Source organism: Triticum dicoccoides, chromosome 5B (assembly GCF_002162155.2).
Source record: "Triticum dicoccoides isolate Atlit2015 ecotype Zavitan chromosome 5B, WEW_v2.0, whole genome shotgun sequence".
NCBI lineage: Eukaryota > Viridiplantae > Streptophyta > Magnoliopsida > Poales > Poaceae > Triticum > Triticum dicoccoides.
In genome coordinates, this window is record NC_041389.1 from 696,053,308 (window position 1) to 696,059,696 (window position 6,389).

The window sequence follows — 6,389 nt, forward strand, 5'->3', positions numbered from 1 at the left end:
TAGTATGCCTCTACTTGACTAGCTTGTTTATCAAAGATGGTTATGTTTCCTAGCCATGGACAAAAGAGTTGTCATTTGATTAACGGGATCACATAATTAGGAGAATGATGTGATTGACTTGACCCATTCTGTTAGCCTAGCACTTGATCGTTTAGTATGTTGCTATTGCTTTCTTCATGACTTATACATGTTCCTGTAACAATGAGATTATTCAACTCCCGTTTACCGGAGGAACACTTTGGGTGCTACCAAACGTCACAACGTAACTGGGTGATTATAAAGGAGTACTACAGGTGTCTCCAAAGGTACATGTTGGGTTGGCGTATTTCGAGATTAGGTTTTGTCACTCCGATTGTCGGAGAAGTATCTCTGGGCCCTCTCGGTAATGCACATCACTATAAGCCTTGCAAGCAATGTAGCTAATGAGTTAGTTACGGAATGATGCATTACGTAACGAGTAAAGAGACTTGCCAGTAACGAGATTGAACTAGGTATTGGATACCGACGATCGAATCTCGGGCAAGTAACATACCGATGACAAAGGGAACAACGTATGTTGTTATGCGGTTTGACCGATAAAGATCTTCGTAGAATATGTGGGAGCCAATATGAGCATCCAGGTTCTGCTATTGGTTATTGACCGGAGACGTGTCTCGGTCATGTCTACATTGTTCTCGAACCCGTAGGGTCCGCACGCTTAAGGTTTCGATGACAGTTATATTATGAGTTTATGAGTTTTGATGTACCGAAGGAGTTCGGAGTCCCGGATGAGATCGGGGACATGACGAGGAGTCTCGAAATGGTCGATACGTAAAGATCGATATATTGGATGACTATATTCGGACTTCGGAAAGGTTCCGAGTGATTCGGGTATTTTTTTGGAGTATCGGAGAGTTACGGGAATTCGCCGGGGAGTATATGGGCCTTATTGGGCCATACAGGAATAGAGGAGAGAGACCAAAAGGAAGGAGGCCTGCGCCCACCCTCTGGTCCGAATTGGACAAGGGGGGCAGCCCACTTTTCCTTCTCCCTCTCCTCCTCTTTCCTTCTCCAACAAGGAAAGGAGGAGTCCTACTCCTCCTCTTTCCTTCTCCTACAAGGAATGGAGGAGTCCTACTCCCGGTGGGAGTAGGACTCCCCCCTTGGCGCGCCTCCTCCATAGGCCGGCCGCCTCCCCCCTTGCTTCTATATATATGGGGGCAGGGGGGCACCCCAGACACAACAACAATTGATCCTTGAGATCTATTAGCCGTGTGCGGTGCCCCCTCCTCCATAGTCCTCCTCGATAATATTGTAGCGGTGCTTAGGCGAAGCCCTGCGACGGTAGAACATCAAGATCGTCACCACGCCGTCGTGCTGACGGAACTCTCCCTCGACACTCGGCTGGATCGGAGTACGAGGGATGTCATCGAGCTGAACGTGTGCTAGAACTCGGAGGTGCCGTAGTTTCGGTGCTTGATCGGTCGGGCCGTGAAGACGTACGACTACATCAACCGCGTTGTTCTAACGCTTCCGCTTTCGGTCTACGAGGGTATGTGGACAACACTCTCCCCTCTCGTTGCTATGCATCACCATGATCCTTGCGTGTGCGTAGGAATTTTTTGAAATTACTACGTTCCCCAACAGTGGCATCCGAGCCTAGGTTTTATGCGTTGATGTTATTTGCACGAGTAGAACACAAGTGAGTTGTGAGCGATACAAGTCATACTGCTTGCCAGCATGTCATACTTTGGTTCAGCGGTATTGTTGGATGAAGCGGCCCGGACCGACATTACGCATACGCTTACGCGAGACTGGTTTTACCGCCGTGCTTCGCACACAGGTGACAAGCGGGTGTCTGTTTCTCCAACTTTAGTTGAACCGAGTGTGGCTACGCCCGGTCCTTGCGAAGGTTAAAACAGCACTAACTTGACGAACTATCGTTGTGGTTTTGATGCGTAGGTAAGAACGGTTCTTGCTAAGCCCATAGCAGCCACGTAAAATTTGCAACAACAAAGTAGAGGACGTCTAACTTGTTTTTGCAGGGCATGTTGTGATGTGATATGGTCAAAACGTGATGAGATATAAGTTGTTGTATGAGATGATCATGTTTTGTTGAAGTTATCGGCAACTGGCAGAAGCCCTATGGTTGTCTCTTTGTTGCATAAGATGCAAGTGCCAAATAATTGCTTTACTTTATCGCTATGCGATAGCAATAGTTGCAAGAGCAATAGTTGGCGAGACGACCATGTGACGACACATTGATATAGATCAAGATGATGAAGATCATGGTATCGTGCCGGTAACGATAGATGACAGTACTTTGGAGATGGAGATCAAAGGCGCAAGATGATCATGGCCATATCATGTCGCATATTTTAATTGCATATGATGTTTATCTTTTATACATCTTATTATGTTTTGTTTGACGGTAGCATTATAAGATGATCTCTCACTAATTATCAAGAAGTGTTCTCCCTGGGTATGCACCGTTGCGAAAGTTCTTCGTGCTGAGACACCACGTAATGATCGGGTGTGATAGGCTCTACGTTCAAATACAACGGGTGCAAAACAGTTGCACACGCGGAATACTCAGGTTAAACTTGACGAGCCTAGCATATAACAGATATGGCCTCGGAACACGGAGACCGAAAGGTCGAGCGTGAATCATATAGTAGATATGATCAACATATTGATGTTCACCGTTGAAACTACTCCATCTCACGTGACGATCGGACATGGTGTAGTTAATATGGATCACGTAATCACTTAGAAGATTAGAGGGATGTCTATCTAAGTGGGAGTTCTTAAGTAATATGATTAATTGAACTTAAATTTATCATGAACTTAGTCCTGGTAGTATTTTGCAAATTATGTTGTAGATTAATAGCTCGCGTTGTTGCTTTCATATGTTTATTTCGATATGTTCCTAGAGAAAAATTATGTTGAAAAATGTTAGTAGCAATGATGCGGATTGGATCCGTGATCTGAGGTTTATCCTCATTGATGCACAGAAGAATTATGTCCTTGATGCACCGCTAGGTGACAGACCTATTGCAGGAGCAGAAGCAGACGTTATGAACGTTTGGCTAGCTCAATATGATGACAACTTGATAGTTTAGTGCACCATGATTAATGGCTTAGAATCGGGACTTTAAAGACATTTTGAACGTCACAGACCATATGAGATGTTCCAAGAATTGAAGTTAATATTTCAAGAAAATACCCGAGTTGAGAGATATGAAGTCTCCAACAAGTTCTATAGCTAAAAGATGGAGGAGAATTGCTCAACTAGTGAGCATGTGCTCAGATTGTCTGGGTACTTCAATCGCTTGAATCAAGTGGGAGTTAATCTTCCAGATAAGATAGTGATTGACAGAATTCTCTAGTCACCATCACTAAGTTACTAGAACTTCGTGATGAACTATAGTATGCAAGGGATGACGAAAACGGTTCCCAAGCTCTTCGTGATGTTGAAATCAACGAAGGTAGAATTCAAGAAAGAGCATCAAGTGTTGATGATTGACAAGACCACTAGTTTCAAGAAAAAGGCAAAGGGAAACAAAGGGAAACTTCAAGCAGAATGGCAAACAAGTTATCACTCCCGCGAAAAAGCCCAAAGCTGGACCAAAGCCTGAAACTGAGTGCTTACACTGCAAAGGAAATGATCACTGGAAGCAGAAATACCCTGAATATTTGGTGGATAAGAAGGATGGCAAAGTGAACAAGGGTATATTTGATATACAGGTTATTGATGTGTACCTTACTAGTGTTTATAGTAGCCCCTGAGTATTTGATACTTGTTCAGTTGCTAAAAATTAGTAACTCGAAATAGGAGTTAGAGAATAAACAGAGACTAGTTGAAGGGAATGTGACGATGAGTGTTGGAAGTAGTTCCAAGATTGATATGATCATCATCGCACACTCCCTATACTTTCGAGATTAGTGTTAAACCTAAATAAATGTTATTTGGCATTTGCGTTGAGCATGAATATGATTTGATCATGTTTATTGCAATACGGTTATTCATTTAAAGTCAGAGAATAATTGTTGTTATGTTTACATGAATAAAACCTTCAATGGTCATACACCCAATGAAAATAGTTTATTGGATCTCGATCGTAGTGATACACATATTCATAATATTGATGCCAAAAGATGCAAAGTTAATAATGATAGTGCAACTTATTTGTGGCACTGCCGTTTGGGTCATATCGGTGTAAAGCGCATGAAGAAACTCCATATAGATGGATTTTCGGAATCACTTGGTTATGAATCATTTGATGCTTGCGAACCGTGCCTTTGGGCGAGATGACTAAAACTCCGTTCTTCGAAACAATGGAACGAGCAACAAACTTGTTGGAAATAATACATACTGATGTATGCAGACCAATGAGTATTAAGGCTCGTGGCGGGTATCGTTATTTTCAGACCTTCACAGATGATTTGAGCAGATATGGGTATATCTACTTGATGAAACATAAGTCTGAAATAGTTGAAAGGTTCAAAGAATTTCAGAGTGAAGTGGAAAATCATCGTAACAAGAAAATAAAATTTCTGCGATCTGATCGTGGAGATGAATATTTGAGTTACGAGTTTGGTCTTCAATTAAAACAATGTGGAATAGTTTCACAGCTCACGCCACCTGGAACACCACAACGTTATGGTGTGTCCGAACGTCGTAATCGTACTTTATTTTGATATGGTGCGATCAATGATGTCTCTTAACGATTTACCAATATCGTTTTGGGGTTATGCATTAGAGACAGCTGCATTCACGTTTAATAGGGCACCATCTAAATCCGTTGAGACGACACAGTATGAACTATGGTTTGGCAAGAAACCTAAGTTGTCGTTTCTTAAAGTTTGAGGTTGCAATGCTTATGTGAAAAAGTTTCAACCTGATAAGCTCAAACCCAAATCGGAGAAGTGCGTCTTCATAGGATACCCAAAAGAAAATGTTGGGTACACCTTCTATCACAGAACCGAAGGCAAGACATTCGTTGCTAAGAATGGATCCTTTCTAGAGAAGGAGTTTCCCTCGAAAGAAGTGAGTGGGAGGAAAGTAGAGCCTGATAAGGTAATTTGTACCTTCTCCCTTATTGGAAAGTAGTTCATCACAGAAATCAGTTCCAGTGATTCCTACACCAATTAGTGAGGAAGGTAATGATGATGATCATGAAGCTTCAGATCAAGTTACTACCGAACCTTGTAGGTCTTCCAGAATAAGATCCGCACCAAAGTGGTACGGTAATCCTATTCTAGAAGTCATATTACTAGACCATGATGAACCTACAAACTATGAGGAAGCGATGATGAGCCCAGATTGTAACACCCCAAAAATTTAACCAGGTTTTAGTTATTAAAATTTTGCCAAGAGTTTAAAATTTTTGCCTGCAAGAATATCTATGTTGACTTCAAAACTTTTCCTTTAAAATTAAGGAGTTTTTCCCAAGTGGGTCCCTCCAAAATATATTGGACTTCTATGCCATCTCATTAAAACAATTTCCTAATCAGTAGATTTATTTATTAAATTATTTCACCCTGAGCTTTATTCAATAAAATGACTTGTTTTAAGTTTTGGAGCTCTTTTTGTACTAAAACTATTTGATTAATTTAGCTAAAAATCCAACCAAAATTTGGAGATGTCATGTGATGTCTCTAAATCACTTTTGTGCAATAATATATTTCATTCATTGCATATTTTGAGTGCTACACATGTTTTTCTTCTCTGGTCCAGTGGGCAATTTTACACTACAACCCTTTTAAATAATTGTTTCTAGCTCCCACCAAAATTATGGGATGTCAGTAGCAGCATATGATTCCATTATATGCAATAATCCAAGGATGTTCTTTGAAGATTTTGAGTAAATCAACCTAATCTTCATTCTGGTCCATCAAGATGGTTTGTACAGCATCCCTATTATTGCTTGCTCTTTGGCCCTTGATTCCTTCTCCTACTTGTTGTCCTCCATGCTAAACCCCTAAGTCCAGGAGCATGCAACCATTGGCATATTTTTGGTTCATGAAATAATGCCATTCACATCCTGTCCAGATTTGAAGTTCTGCAAAACTTGCACTAGCAAGTTTGTGCTTTTCACCAACTAACCTCACCACCCTCTTATGCATCCAAAGAGACTTCAATCTGGAAGATTTGGCCACTCCAAGAAAAGCCTAAGTGCCTGTGGCATTTTGTCAAACACCTGGAGGGCATGATCAGTTTTGGCATGATTGTAAGTTAGTGTTGTGAACTTTCCCATCTGTCCAAACCAAGTTGTCTAGTAGCCTGCTAATGGTCTCTAACCCAGACCTGTGGATTTGCATTTGATCTCTAGCCGTTTTGGCCATCCTTGCATTTCGTCGAGCAGACGCTGTGCACGCCCGGAGCGCGAGCAGAGCACGCGTTTTGC